At 41.3% G+C, this 15,524-nt stretch overlaps 1 protein-coding gene across 1 annotated transcript in view; it reads left to right on the top strand.

The window, feature by feature from the left end:
* The window catches only part of Atp2c1 (ATPase secretory pathway Ca2+ transporting 1), a 149,240-nt gene that overhangs the window by 10,239 nt on the left and 123,477 nt on the right, over positions 1-15,524 (top strand). The window lies entirely within an intron of this gene.

A 15,524-nucleotide genomic window follows, 5' to 3' on the forward strand; every position in this document is an offset into this window, starting at 1 on the left:
ACATATGAAAAAAAAAAGACTGGTTGTATTAGGGTTCCTTAGTGGAAGAGGACCAATAAAAAAACATGTATGTGTATAACATGTATGCATAATATAATACATGTGTGTATATAACACATGCATATATAATACATATGTATGTATTATAAGGGGATTTATGAGAATGGCTTACACAATAGGGCTGGATAGTCCAGCAATGGCTATCTGTGATGCTGGAGAGTCTGAGAAACTGACAGCTGCTCAGTCCATGACACTGGATGCTTCAGCAGTCTCCTAATCATGCACTGAAGGTCTGGAAGATTCTTGGAGAGTCATTGCTTACAAAAGTCATGAGGTAATATAGTGACATAGTATTTCTGTAGTAAGGGAACTATCTTGTAGCATAATATATGTCCCCTGGCTGGGTGGGGTTATATCCCCAGAATGGTGTGTGTGTGTGTGTGTGTGTGTGTGTGTGTGTGTGTGTGTGTAAAATGAAGTGCTAATGATCATTTAAGTGACATCTGAGTAGAAATTGAAAGAGTTTTCTCTGTGTCCCTGTGTTTGGGTAGAGAAGAGCTTTAATGATTCAGGAGTAGGAGTAAAAGATGACCTGTAAAATTTAAGATAGAGGGCAGAAATTGGACACCATGCCTGTGGAGGAATTTATGTAATTATATATCAGTAACATTGACAGTTAAATTGCAATGATAGGGGAAGGCTGAACCTTAATAATTTCTGACTATTAAATGTGACATTAAAAGTTGAACTATTTTATCATAGTAATTACAAAATTCCTCTACCTGATGGGGGTGGGAAAACTATGTATTTACCAGGAGAACAAAAAAAAAAAAAAAAAAAGAGCTACTAGTGGTTTTCTCCCAAGCCTATAAGATACCGAAAAATTATAATTGAGAGCTTATAGATAACTGAATGGCTTTTAAAAATATTTTATTTATTTATTTGCAAGGAGAGAGAAAAAGAGGGGGTTGGAGGAAGAGGGAGAGAGGATGGGCATGTCTGAGCCTCTAGCCACTGCAAATGAACTCCAGATGCATGTTCCACTTTGTGCATTGGGTTTTACATGGGTACTAAGGAATTGAACCCTGGCTGTTAGGCTTTGTGGGTAAGTACCTTAACATCTGAGCCATCTCTCCAGCCCATGAATGGCTTTGTTATTATGTTTTTTCAATGTAGGGTCTCGCTCTAGCCCAGGCTGACCTGGAATTCACTCTGTAGTCTCAGGGTGGCCTCAAACTCATGGTGTTCCTTCTACCTCTGCCTCCTGAGTGCTGGGATTAAAGGTGTGCCACCATGCCCAGCTCCTGAATGGCTTTTGAGTCACACCATCCGACTTCAAAGCCTTCCATTCTCACAAGCATTGCTCTCTATTTAGGGAACATGTACCACCTCACCCATCCTGTCATTCAGGCAGAAGCAGTGGAGACACTGTGCCGCTTTGAGCTGCCTCAGCCGGTGTCCCCTCTGTCCCCACATCCTTTTAATCCTGTCCCTGAATGTCCCTCTGTCAGTCAGTCCTCTTCCAGCACCGTTAATTACTTCTTGCCTCAGGTATTGTCACAGCCTCCTCGTTGTTCTTCCTGAATCTGATCTACAGACTGAGGGGCCACAGAGCATCTCAGCCCCATACTTACAATCTTTCAGTGCTTCCTCTTGGATTTACTAACATTTTTTCTTTTTATTTGAGAGAGGGTAGGGGGGTAAGAAAGAGAGAAAGGAGAGAGAGAATAATAATAAGAAAATAAGTACGGGTGTGCCAGAGCCTCTTGCTGCTGTGAACCGATTTGTGCATCTGGCTTTATGTGGGTAACGGGGAATTAAACCCTGGGCCAGCAGGCTTTGCAAGCAAGTGCCTTTAATGGCTGGACCATCTCCCCAGCCCTCCACTTGTCTTTTGAATTGGCAAGGCTCCCCGACATGGAGAGCTTTGTGTTTGGCCTGGCTCTGATTCTGTCTGCCACTTCCTGCTGATTTTCCTCCCGTTGTTCCCTCGACGCTCTTCTTCCTTCCTTCCCTTGTTCCATGCTTTGGGGAGGAAGAGACATGGGGGGTGACTGTGCTTGTGTGTGGTTCACAATAGTCATAAGTCTGGTGGGTGTATTTTGGAGGTTCAGGAGGAAGTAAGTATGACTAGCGGGTGGAATTTCAGGTTTGTGATATAATAAAGATGAAGTTTTTACAAACGAGAGGTAAAGGAATGGACTGCCATTTGCAGAGCATGGGATTATATGGCCCCTCTTTGAGGGTCATTGTCGTAAGGGCTTTCTGTTCCATTAAAGAGACTATTGCGTGACTTACTGGGCCCATTTTAACCCTAAGATTCTAGTCCAGAAAGCGATAGAAAAAGGAACAGTTCGAATGTAAGTACAAAGAGGGGACACAGGTGGATTAGCCAGGATTCATCTGTTTTACTTAGCCCGCTGTGAATACTCTACATGAGTAGGCTGCCCTGAAGTCTGAGACCAAGGAAGACAGAAGTAGATCACTCGGGGGATTCCGGTAGCATGTAATCCTCCAGCAAGGAAACAAGAGCTCGCTGCACGCAGCAAAGACCTCAGGTGAGGAGCTTATGTACCACGGACTGCTTTTGCGAAGCTGCTCAAGCACTGCACTATTTCTCTCCACAGCCTTATATGTTTATAACCCCTCAGGTCAAAGGATAAATGAGCCGGGCGTGGTGGCGCACGCCTTTAATCCCAGCACTCGGGAGGCAGAGGTGGGAGGATCGCCGTGAGTTCGAGGCCACCCTGAGATGACAGAGTTAAAGGATAAATGAATAAGTGTATACACGGTCATTGATGGATAGGAGCACTGAAGAATTTCAGGTCATTTTGTGACTCTTTAACCACTGAGGGTTTTTTCCTCTTCAATACAAAACCTCTTAGACCTTCAATTTTTTTCCCCCCTAAAGTTAATGCTGCCAACTCGCTGTTTATTATGGAATGTTCTAGAGGTATTCCATCCTCCTGCATATCATCGCTCCTCATCACTATGAAGTGTCAGCTGTATTTGGAAGGCACTCAGTTGACTTCTGAGCTATTTATAATCCTGTCATTTGCTTTTACATTTTCTCCATTTACTGTGCTCAGCTACCCTTGGAAGACAGAAATCAACAAATAGGGGACCAATTGAGCTGTTACCTTGTCTATCACATAAGTAAATGATCTCAAGTGTAAAACTTTGTGTGTATGTGTGTGTGTGTGTGTGTAACTTCTTATAATGATCCTTAAATTTGAATTACTGTGATACAATACCTGAGATAAACAATTTAAAAAAGAGAAAAGGTTTATTTGACCTACGATGTTGTGATTTGACTTCATCGTTGGTTGGCCCATTGCTTCTGGGCCTGTGACAAGTCAATGAACCATGGTGGGAACACTGGGCAGAAGAAAACATCTACTTTATTGTACCTAGGAAGCAGAAAGAGAGAAAAGAGAGAGAGAGAGACAAAAAAAAAAAAAAGTTATAATTCCAGAATTTCCTTCTAGGGCATACTTTCAATGACCCAACTTCTTTCCATTCGGCTGTGCTTCCTAAAGGCTCCATCACCTTTCAATAGCACCAGAGGCTGATGCCCTTCAAGCACATGGGTCTTTGTGTGTATAAGGGGTGATAAGCAGGACCTAAAATATAGACAGATGTTCCCCTATCCTACCTAGAGAGCTCATTTATAACACTTGGTTGACTTTTGTTCAGAATGAAAGATGATATATTTTCACACCTTGTACAGATAGTTCCATGCCTTGACAGAAAAAGAAATCAATTTCCTACATATGTGGAAATTCTCAAAATTCACTGTGAAGGGGTTGGAGAGATGGTTTAGTGGTTAAGGCACTTGCCTGCCGAGCCAAAGGACCCACGTTAGATTCCCCAGGACCATTAGCCAGATGCACAAGGGGCTGCATGCATCTGGAGTTCGTTTGCAGTGGCTGGAGGCCCTGGCATGCCCATTCTCTCCCTCTCTCTTTCTCTCTCTGCCTATTTCTCTTCCTCTCTCTCTCAAATAAATAAATAAAATAAACTTTTAAAAATTCACCATGAAGCAAGTGGGGAAAATGTAATTTTGACTTGCAGCATATTAGGAGGCATATTAGGAAAAATCATGATATTGCACATTCTAGAGTAAGGGTTTAAATTTTTTAAGTAACTTAAAAAAATATTTTTTTATTTATTTACTTGATAGAGAAAGACAGAAAAAAATGGTGGAGGCAGATAGAGATAGAGAATGGGCATACCGGGGCTTCTAGCCACTGCAAATGAACTCCAGACATATGCACCACCTTGTTTACATATATATAGATATACATACATAATACATATATATATATATACACATATGTATGTATATATTATATATATACATATATATTAGTGTCTCACCATAATACATACGTGTCTGTGCCATAGGGTGCTTTAAAAGGCTGATCAATGAGCTAGATCTCTCCTGAACAGCTTCTACATCCAACCTCAGTGGATGAAGCCAGGGATGTTCCACTGTGAATTTTGTTTTTTCAGTGTATTTTGTAAACAGAACGGGCATGGAGATGTAGTACTGGTAAATTGTAAAAGGTCCCTGTCTCCTTTGCCCCTATTTATGTTTGAAAAAGGATTATTATTTGCAAAGGGATTATTTGCAAATACATATAGCTGTCACACACTACTATGTTAGTCTAATTAATATTAAACACAGCATTTACTGCTCTTCCAAGCAGCAGAGTTAACATATAGAGGGAAAGCATGCATTACTGCTGTTAAGGACCACGCAGTAGAAAAATTATAACAGCACTGAAGAAGGCCTTTAAAAATTCATTAAGATGTAATCAAGCCTTTGCAAACTCATCTGTTATTTGCAATAATAAGGCAGTTACTGTAGCTAGTCTGATCATCTGGGAAAAGTCACCTTTACATTGCTTTTCTTATTGTGTTTGGCTCAGGGATAATGCAATCAGATGCCCAGCTTGTTCCAGATATCCTCATTTTAGCAGCAACTCTCAAATCTTCTACCTTTCCTCCATCTGAGGATCACTGTCCTCAAACAGGGGCAGTGTTTATAACTGAGTTCCATATCATCACCTGGACTGCAATATTTACACCAAGCTAGGCCACAGTTTATAAACACATCTCACAATATGTAAACCAAGTGTTAGGAATGCTTTAGCTTTATCAAGGAAAGACATAAGTTTACAATAATTTTTTTAAATAATTGAATGGTATGAATGATATATTCCTTTGGGGGATGGGCATATGGCTCAGTGGGTTGAGTGTTCTGTTGCAAGTATGAGGGGCTTAAGAGAGCCTGAGACTGCCCAAGTTCTATTCCCTAGGATCCAAGTAAACACCTGGGTTTGGCCATGCATGCCTGAAACCCCAGTCTTATGGGGAGCAGAATCAATGGGGCTTGCAAAAACCTCAGCTTCACGTTCAGAGAGAGTCTCTATCTCTAGAAAATATGCAGAGAAAACATAGAAGAACTACAACTGATATTACTTCTGGCCTTCACACACATGTGCATAACACACATACACACACACACACACACACACACACACACACATGCCACATACTACACACAAAAAAATATTGAAAAGAACAAAACTTCCCTTTCACTCTGTCTCCAATGCAAAATTTGCATATATAATTCTGAAAATATGTTTTCAAAAGTTTATTTATTTATTTGCAAGCAGAGAGAGATAGAAGAGAGCTAGAGAGATAGAAAGGGTAAGCCAGGGCCTCCAGCTGCTGTAAATGAACTCTGGATGCATGCGCCCCGGATACTTGGGAATCAAATTTGGGTGGTTAGGCTTCATAGGCAAATGCCTTAGCCACTGCACCATGTCTCCAGTCCCAAATTCTGAAAATTATTATAGTCTCTCAAATATTATATGATTAAAAATTGTTTAATGAAGCTGGGCGTGGTGGCGCACACCTTTAATCCCAGCACTCGGGAGGCAGAGGTAGGAGGATTGCCGTGAGTTTGAGACTCCATAGTGAATTCCAGGTCAGCCTGGGCTAGAGTGAGACCTTACCTCGAAACCCCCGCCCCCCAAAAAATTGTTTAATGAGAATATTTCCCTGAGGAAGATCCTTTCTTAAGAAAACAGAATGTTTTAAATATACTTTGTAAAGCTTGTCTCCTCCCATTCTTTCACTGGTCTGGCAAAAGCCTGATACTCCTTGGTCAAAGAAGCATTGTTCCGAAGGTCCTGACTTGGGGGTAAGAAAACAAAAGGCTGACTTCATAGATGACAACCCTAATTCCATCACCACCGCATCGCTGTCAAACTTTTGTCCTTATTCTCCCAATCCTGGTTCTGCTACTGTGATATGCAAATCTCCCCAAAGAGGGAGACATATGATTCCTTTATTAGCTTAATATTCATTCCCTTCATAGTTTTTTTAAAAAATATTTTTATTTGCAAGGAGGGAGATAAAGGGAAAGAGAGAGAGAATAAGAATGGGCACATCAGGACTTCTAGCCATTGTATCAAACTCTAGATGCATATACCATTTTATACATCTGGCTTTATGCAGGTACTGTGGAATTGAATCTGGGTCACAGGTTTTGCAGGCAAGCACCTTAACTGCTAAGCCAGCTCTCCAGCCCTCATTTCATATTTTTATTGTTATTTTTAAAATATTTGTATTTATTTGCAAGAAGAGAGATAGATAGAGACAGACCGAGAGAATGGGGGCACCAGGGCCTGCAGCCACTGTCAATGGACTCCAGATGACTGCCAATGGACTCCAGATGCTTGTATCATTTTGTACATCTGGGGAATCAGACTCAGGTCATTAGGCTTTGCAGGTAAGTGCCTTAACTGCTGAGCAATATCCTGGTTTTAGGACAATGGGTGTCTTACCCAAAGTCTCAAATGACTTAAGAATGCTTGGAGAAACTTGAAAGACATATGCATTCTCACTATGTTCTTTAGGACTAGAGACGATGAGCACGATAAAAGTATTTTTAGATGAATGTTTTATGCTTCTTGCAAATAAGTGTGCAAACTCAAGTGTGCACTGGCATGACTCAAGGGACCAGTTAAACACTCTCAGACCTCCCCTCCAGAGTTACCAATTCAGTAGGGCTGAGATGAAGTCTAAGAATTTACCTTTCTAGTAAGTTCCTGGATATTAGGGACCCCACTCTGAGAACTCCTGATGTAAATCACTTGATGGCACCTATTTTCAAGATCAGTGCTGACAGAGGTTGCCTTACCATCTCAGGAATAGCATGTGTGGAGCCAAAGCGATTGCTTAGGGGTTAATATGTTTGCCTGCAAAGACTAACAACCTGGGTTCGATGCCCCAGTATCCACGTAAAGCCAGATGCACAAAATGGCTTATGCACTGGGAGTTTATATGCAGCAGCAACAGGCCCTGGCTTGTACATACACTCGCGCTTGCTCTCTCTCTCTCTCTGTTTCCAAGTAAATAAAAATATTTTTTAGAAAAGAACAGCACATGTGCCAGTTAGAAGCTGGGACATCAGGGGCTGGAGAGATTGCTCAGTGGTTAAACGTGCTTGCTTGCAAAGCCTGATGATGTGGGTTTGATTCCCCAGTACCCACATAAAGCAAGATGGACAAAGTGGTGTACGCATCTGGAGTTCATTTGCAATAGCAGGAGGCCCTGTTGCATCCACTCTCTCTCTCTCAAGAAAAGAAAAAGAATGGGGCTGGAGAGATGCCTTAGCAGTTAAGGCACTTGCCTGCAAAGGCAAAGGACCCAGGTTTAGTTTTCCAGGATCCACATAAGCCAGATGCACAAGGTGGCGAATGTGTCTGGAGTTCGTTTGCAGCAGCTGGAGGCCCTGGCGTGCCCATTCTCTCTCTCTCTCTCTCTCTCTCAAATACATAAGTAAAAATAAAACATCTTTAAAAAGAAAAGAAAAGATGGAAGAAAAAATAAATAAGAGAACTCTGGACATCACTGTTAAAGCCAGAGACATGGAAAAGAGGACATAGAGCATGGAGGTGCTTCATCGGCCAGTTTCAACCACAGCAGTCCCTAGCCTTGCCTAATACTTAGAAATGCAAGGCATGATTAGGCAATGCCATTCTTCTAAGCATTGAAGATATATGTTCACATCTATTTGCTTCTTTCTTTGATAGCTGTTTACTGACTAAACTGATAGAGCAACTGAGACTTTCAGCCATTGATTTAAATTATGGAACATAAAAAAGAGTATAATAGTTGTTATGTCCTCTATATGATCTAAAGCCATGACAAGGTTTTGATATTTAAAAAAAAAATTCCCTTGGTCCTACTCTGCTGAATATGCAGATATGATATTAAAGACTCCGAACAACAATTTAGCTGAAAAGATGAAATCAGTATTCCTAATACTGCTCAGTGGCTTTTAGATCCTACGACATATGTTTAATATGTACTCTGTTGATTTTTCAACAGAGCATGCTAATGAGCACATCTCAATTACCTATTGGATAATCTCTTTAAAATGTTTGTCTGTGATTATTTATTCATAAAATTACGCTTCCATTTTAGCACCACTTTCCAACTCTGAGACAAAAACCTCAAGGGATTCTTTCCAGCTTCTGCTTGGAGCAATGATTCCCCAGCAACCGTATTAGAAGGTTAACGAACAACAAGCAAATAGATGTAGAAAAGGACCAGGGATGACCAAGAGAGACAATACATTTATTATTAATATAGTCCTGTTTGTTTGTTTTTTTGAGGTAGGTCCTCACTTAAGCCCTGGCTGGCCTGGCATTCACTATATAGTGTCAGGGTGGCCTCGAACTCAAGGCGATCCTCCTACCTCTGCCTCCTGAGTGCTGGATCAAAGGTGTGTACCACCACGACCAGCTAATTAATATAGTCTTGAATGTCGTCAAGTGAGATATGGGGTAGGCTTAGGAAATCATCCCATCAAGTTTTCATGGGCCATATTGAACTGCATATTGAAAGCAAGACAAGTAAAACAAGCTGGTTAAAAGGCAATCCACCAAGCAGGACAGCTTCCTGCATAGGTCCCAGTGAGGCACCTTGGAAGTATGAAGGGAAAAGTCAGGATGAATATATGACTGTTTTATATCAGAGAGTAAGAAACCCAGATGCAGAGAGCATCATCTGTGTAACCCTCAGTTTTGTCAGCTGTAAGAAGCAATGAGAGAGACCCAGACTGCTTGAAGAGTAAGTCTAATTACATCATAGAATTGCCTTATTGCTACTGCAAAAGAAAAAAAAAAGTATAGTTTTGGTTCTTTAGTGAAAATTGATTCTCATTTCCCTAAAAGTAATTTAAATGCTTTAATCAAAAGTACAGGGCTAGAGGCTGGGCCTGGTGGTGCATGCCTTTAATCCCAGCCCTTGGGAGGCAGAGGTAGAAGGATCACCCTGAGTTCAAGGCCGCCCTGAGACTACTAACTGAATTTCAGGTCAGCCTGAGCTAGAATGAGACCCTGCCTTGGGGAAAAAAAAAAAAACAGGGCTAGAAAGATGGCTTATCAGTTACGGCTGGGACCCATTTTTGATCTTTCTTCAGATCCCATGTTAGCCAGACACACAAAGGTGAGACAAGCACAAGGTCTCACATGCCCACTAGGTGGCGTGAGCCTCTGGAGTTCAATTTCAGTGGCTGAGGACCCTGGTGCACCAATTCTCTCTTCTCCCTCCCTCTCTCTCTCAAATTAAAAAATAGAAAATAAGAAAGTACAATGTTGGCATTTTTACCTTCCTAACACTTTGGGGTTAAAATGAGTAATTTCAGGGGTATAGTTCAGTAGCAGAATTCATACTTAGTAGATGTGAGGCCCTGAGTTTAAACACCATGAGGGATTCCCCTGATTAAAGGGCAATATGAAGTAGCTACTGTATTTATAACTTCTCAGTGGCTGATGTGACCCATATAAGACCTGCATAATAAGGGGAAAATGATGACATCAAAATTAAAGTGAAGCTGGGCATGATAGTTTACACCTTTAATCCCAGCACTCAGAGGATTGTAGGAGGATTGTCATGAGTTCGAGGTCACACTGAGACTACATACTAAATTCCAGGCCAGCCTGGGCTAGAGTGAGACCTTACCTCGAAAAACCAAAATAAATAAATAAATACATAAATAAATAACTGAGAGACTAGTCACTGGAAAGAAGGGATTCAGTGGAGGAGGGATTTGAGAGGAAGAAGAGGGGGATGGTAGAAGGGGATTATGATCATGGTACATTGTCTATATTTACAGTTTGTCAATCAAAAGTTTAAAAAAAGATCAATGGGGGCCGGGTGTGGTGGTGCACATCTTTGATCCCAGCACTTGGGAGGCCGAGGTAGGAGAATCACTGTGAGTTTGAGTCCACCCTGAGACTACATATTGAATTCCAAGTCAGTCCAGGCTACAGTGAGACCTTACTTACATCGAAAAAACAAAAAGTCAATGGACTAAACTAGGGAACCGTACATATAATATGTTTTAGAAAATGCTGTGTGTGTGTGTGTGTGTGTGTGTGTGTGTCTGTGTGTGTGTGTCTGTGTGTGTGTGTATTGGTTTTTCTAAGTAGGGTCTCACTTTAGCCCAGGCTGACCTGGAACTCACTATGTAGTCTCAGGCTGGCCTCGAACTCACAGTGATCCTCCTATCTCTGTCTCCCAAGTGCTGGGATTAAAGGCATGAGCCACCACACTCAGCTATTTTAAAATATTTTAATTTATTTATGTATTTGTGAATGTGTACATGCATGTGTATGTGTGGGCACACCAGGGTCTCTTACCACCACCAACAGAAGCCAGACATTAATGACATGTTTTTTTGAGTCCAGCTTATATGGGTAGTTGGGGAATTGAACCAGGGCTGCAAGGCTTTACAAGCAAGTCGTCTTAACTGCCGAGACATCTCCACAGCCCCACAAAAATGTCATATATTTTAACTGTTTCTAAATTAAATAATAAAAGCAATTGATGTGAAAACCATAAAATATCAAATATCCTAAGTGTATTAGAAAAAAGAAATCATGTAATACATTAGGAAGGTAAACACTGAGTTTAATTTTTTCAGCTCCATAGTAGAATCTGTCACTAAATAATCACTAGTTGAAAAATGAGAAGGAAATAAAGAAAATCCAACAACAATCTTGGCTGGGGTTGAACATAATGGTAGAGTATTTCCATGAGGCCCTAGGCTTGACTTTTACACTGCAAAAAAAGAACACATCAAAAAAGAAACAAACAAACAAACAAAAAAAAAAGAGTGCTAAAATCCCATTCTTTTTCACAACTGAGGTATATTTGTATGACTTCAAAATATTCCTAATTTGTAACAAGAAAAACTTGTCAATTGGCCATCTGAAGTCAAGAGCTAAATTTTTTACTTTACCTTCTAATGAGGCCCTTAAAGAACACACTCCTTATTTCAGTCGTTTTTCCATCTTATGTGGTCTTCTATACCTTCCCGTCAATATTGCCTTAAACATTTTAAGTAATCGACATGCCACATTTTCATTTGATTATGTCACATTGCATTAAGCTCTTTCAATTTTTATAGGAACGTTATGCTCCATTTTAACCTACTTATCTAAATTGGTTTTTTTCTCATTTAATCTACTGATCTGGATGCTTCTAGTTGCAAGTAACAGGAAATATGAGGCAGCATCTCGTTCTAAAGGATGGCTAGGACCGTGGCCGGCCCCAGGGTGAGCTGTTTTGTCAGCGTCACTGTGCATTCAGGCAACTGGCTGCTTTCCATTGCTGGTTTGCCACCCTTGCCTTTGGCTGGTCTTGAGTTGGGTGGAAGAAGGGATAAGAAGAGAGGGATTGGAGCATTCCCAAGAATTGAGGATTAGGCTGGAGAGATGGCTTTGTGGTAAAGGTGCTTGCCCTGCAAAGCCTAAGGACCCAGGTTCAATTCCCCAGTACCCACATAAGCCAGATGTACGAAGTGGTGCATGCTTCTGGAGTTCACTTGCAGTGGCTAGAGGCTCTGGCATGCCTATTCTCTATCTGCCTCCCTCCCTCTCTCTCTCTCTCAAATAAATAAATATATATTGTTTAAAAAAGAGTTCAAGATCATTGCAAAGTCTTTTTAAATCTCAGACTGTTGACTCCCACCCGCAGGATTTCTGATTCTGCTGGTTCTTAGTGAGATCTGAGAACGTGCGGTTGCGTCGTGTTGTGTTGCCAGGTGGAGTTGGGACTGTTGGTAACGGGGTCTGGGAGAGCATGGATATTTGTAGGTCACTCAAGTTCCATTACAACATGAACGTTAGCATTGGTACTATATCACGAGTTCTCTCTACTTTCCTAAAGAATCTGGGCTTGGCATGCTGGTACACACCTTTAATCCCAGCACTTGGGAGGCAGGGATAGGAGGATCGTCATGAGTTCAAGGCCGCCCTGAAAGTACATAGTGAATTCCAGGTCACCCTGTGCTAGAGTGAGACCCTACCTTGAATCCCCCTCAAAAAAAAAAAAAAAAAAAAAAAAAAAAAAAGCATGACGCCAGTTCTAGTTTGTGTGAGCTTTCTGTTAAATATTCTAGATAGGAACACTTTTCATTTAGGACACCACTACTCACAGTTGATGCACTACTAGTTTCTTAGAGTAAGTTTTGCATTTGGTTGTTTGAAATGTGGGTTAACTGGACTACATCAAGCCCCAAATTTGCACTTCAACTCATTTGTTCCCATGTTGTAGAAAGGTTTCCCTGACCCTGCCACCTGCATTTCCCCAATTCATCCAAATACAGGATATTTGTCACTTCACATTTTATGCATGGATGTATGTTGTACGTATACATGTTTGTATATGTGCGGGCCAGATGACAATGTTGAGCGTTGTTCCTCGGGAACATCGTCCACCAATTTATTTTTATTTGAGGCAGGGTTTTTCATTGGCTTGAAGCTTGCTAATTAGGCCAGACTGATTGGCCACCAAGTCTTAGGATCCTCTCGTCTCTACTTCCCCGTGTTGGGATTATAAACACATGCCCAGCATTATATGTAGGCACTGGGGAATTGAACTTGAGTCCTCATGCTGGTAAGGCAGACACTTTACCGAGCTATCTCCCCAGCCCTAAATAAGTTTTCTTATTTTCTAATATAGAGTATGAGCAGAGAGCAAAAATGAAGCTACCTGAATGCATACTGTGCAGGTTTGTAGTTTTCCACCTGCTTTTTATTTGCTGTGAAGTTTCCTTACCTAAAAGTTTTAGCAATCTGTATTGCAAAAACTCTTCCCTACCAATTTGGATTTACAATGCCCTGTCTCTATCTATCTCCTAAGTCAGACTGCCAAATTATAATTCTTCATTCTAAATCAACTATGTTGCAAATCATCTCTTTGCTGTGGGGTATTTTGTGTGGTATGCTCAACGGGAGTGAACAGTGGTCTGTTTGCAAGACTGGCTTAGGGCTCAACTTCAAGATTCTCATAAGCCCTGGGATATTTTCTGTGTGGTGTCTCTCCTTCACTAATTTATTATCATAATGGGATTCTGTGTCTTTTTTTTTCTCATTTATTTTCACAATAGGGAAACACAGTGGAGAGATAGGATTTCTGCAGGGAGCATGGAAGGACACAGGACAAGTTCAGGCAAAGATGCAAGCTTTGCAAAAATAAAAGCTTTGACTTCTAGCTGAGTTGGAAAACTTGTGAAGTCTAAAATGTGCCATTTTACAGACATGAGGAAATGCAGCCTTTGCCAAAGCTATCTCAGACCCCGTAGGATAAAGAGAGGCTGAAACGTTTTTGTCATGAAATTGAGCAAGCGGTTAAATGGAAGGAGAGGTCCAGACGTAATTGCCCATACAGCCGGAGGCCTGAAAACATGATGTGGGAACTGTCCCAACATTTCAACGTTTTTATGACAACTAAAGCGACTGCAAAGCTTTAGAAGTTGGGGGAAGGCACACAGGTGGCAAGGTAACTTACTTGGCTACTCTAAGGCCTGTGGCATATGAAGTGCCTCCTAACTGGCTTGTCTGGGAATTAAGAGTAAATTCCGAGATCCCTAAGGTCATGACTGAAGGCCATGCTGGAAATTATAGCACTTCCGGTTTTATCAGGCATTGATGACGGCCACCAGACTGGAAACACAGGCTCCTACTTCCTGATACATGACCTCAACATTACTAACTGTGGATTTCAAGTGGTCACTCGGGATCAAAATGTGAGGGTGCAGTTTTATCTGTTCTGGGCATGCTCAGTAACTAAAACTTATTTCTGTTTGAATCAAGTTGTTCTAATTGACCTCTTTGTGGTTTTGAAGCTGAATGCTCATTTTTATACATTTTCAAATATTTTAACTTTTATTCTTTTCTCTCTCTCTCTCTCTCTCTCTCTGTGTGTGTGTTTGCATGTGGTATGTTTGTGTATTCATGTGAGTATGGGTGCACGTGTGCCACTTTGCACATGTGGATGTCAGAGGACAACTTCAGGTGCCAGGCCTCACTTTCCTCCTTGCTTGAGGCAGGGGCTCTTGTTTTTGCTGTCCACCCCTGTATTGGCCAGGCCAGCTGGCCCATGAGCTTCGGGGAAATCCTCCAGTCTCTGGTTCCCTCCTTGTCTTAGGTGTTCTGGGATCACAAATACTAGCCTTACTGCATCTAGGATTCAGCTTTATGTGGGTTCTGAAACGGAAGGATAATGGATATATATGGCAAGCATATTAGCAATTGAGCATATCCCCAGCCTCTCTTTGCTTTACAGGAAAACTCAGTAGCAAAGTCAAAGGGGCAATTATGTTTATTCATTCAATTCTACTTACGATGACCACATTTCAGATTACCCATTTATTTAATAGATCTTCATACATATCAACTACAAATGCTTGGGGGGACAAAGAGAAATTATTCAAGGTTGAAAACCACCAAGGATGGCATTTTCTCTCCCTCCTTTCCTTCTTTCTTAAAAAAAAACAGATTATTAGTTAGTTAAATTATTTGCAAGGGGCAGGGGTGGAGCAGGGAGGTGGGGGGAAGAAGGAAGAATAGGTACATCAGGGCTTTTTTTGGCCACTGCAAACAAATTCCAGATGCATGCACTATCTCTTTGCAATTGGCTTTATGGGGGGTACTGGGGAATTGAACCTGGGCCCTCAGGCTTTACAGGCAAGTGCCTTCAACCACTTAGTATTTTAGCCTGCTTCCTTCTTTTTTACTTTGTCATTTTGGTGCTAGGGATTGAGCTATGGCTCCTTGCCTGTTAGATGCAAGCCTACCACTGGGTTACATCCTCAGCCCCCAGAATGGTATCTTTTAAAAATTTAATTTAATTAAATTATTTGAGAGAGAGAGATAGAAAAAGAGGCAGATAGAGAAAAAGAGAGAATGGGCATGCCCGTGCCTCTAGCCACTACCAAATGAACTCCACATGCATGCACCCCATGTGCATCTGGCTTACATGGGTCCTGGGGAATTGAACCGGGGTCCTTAGGCTTCACAGGCAGACGCCTTAACCACTAAGCCATTTCCCCAGCCCCAGAATGGTATAAAATGGATACATTTATATCTCAAAAGAAAAATCTTGGGACTTATATAATTTGGAACATTATGTGTCTATTTTCCATGGAAATA

The sequence above is a fragment of the Jaculus jaculus genome, chromosome 17 (genome assembly GCF_020740685.1).
Source record: "Jaculus jaculus isolate mJacJac1 chromosome 17, mJacJac1.mat.Y.cur, whole genome shotgun sequence".
Taxonomy (NCBI): domain Eukaryota; kingdom Metazoa; phylum Chordata; class Mammalia; order Rodentia; family Dipodidae; genus Jaculus; species Jaculus jaculus.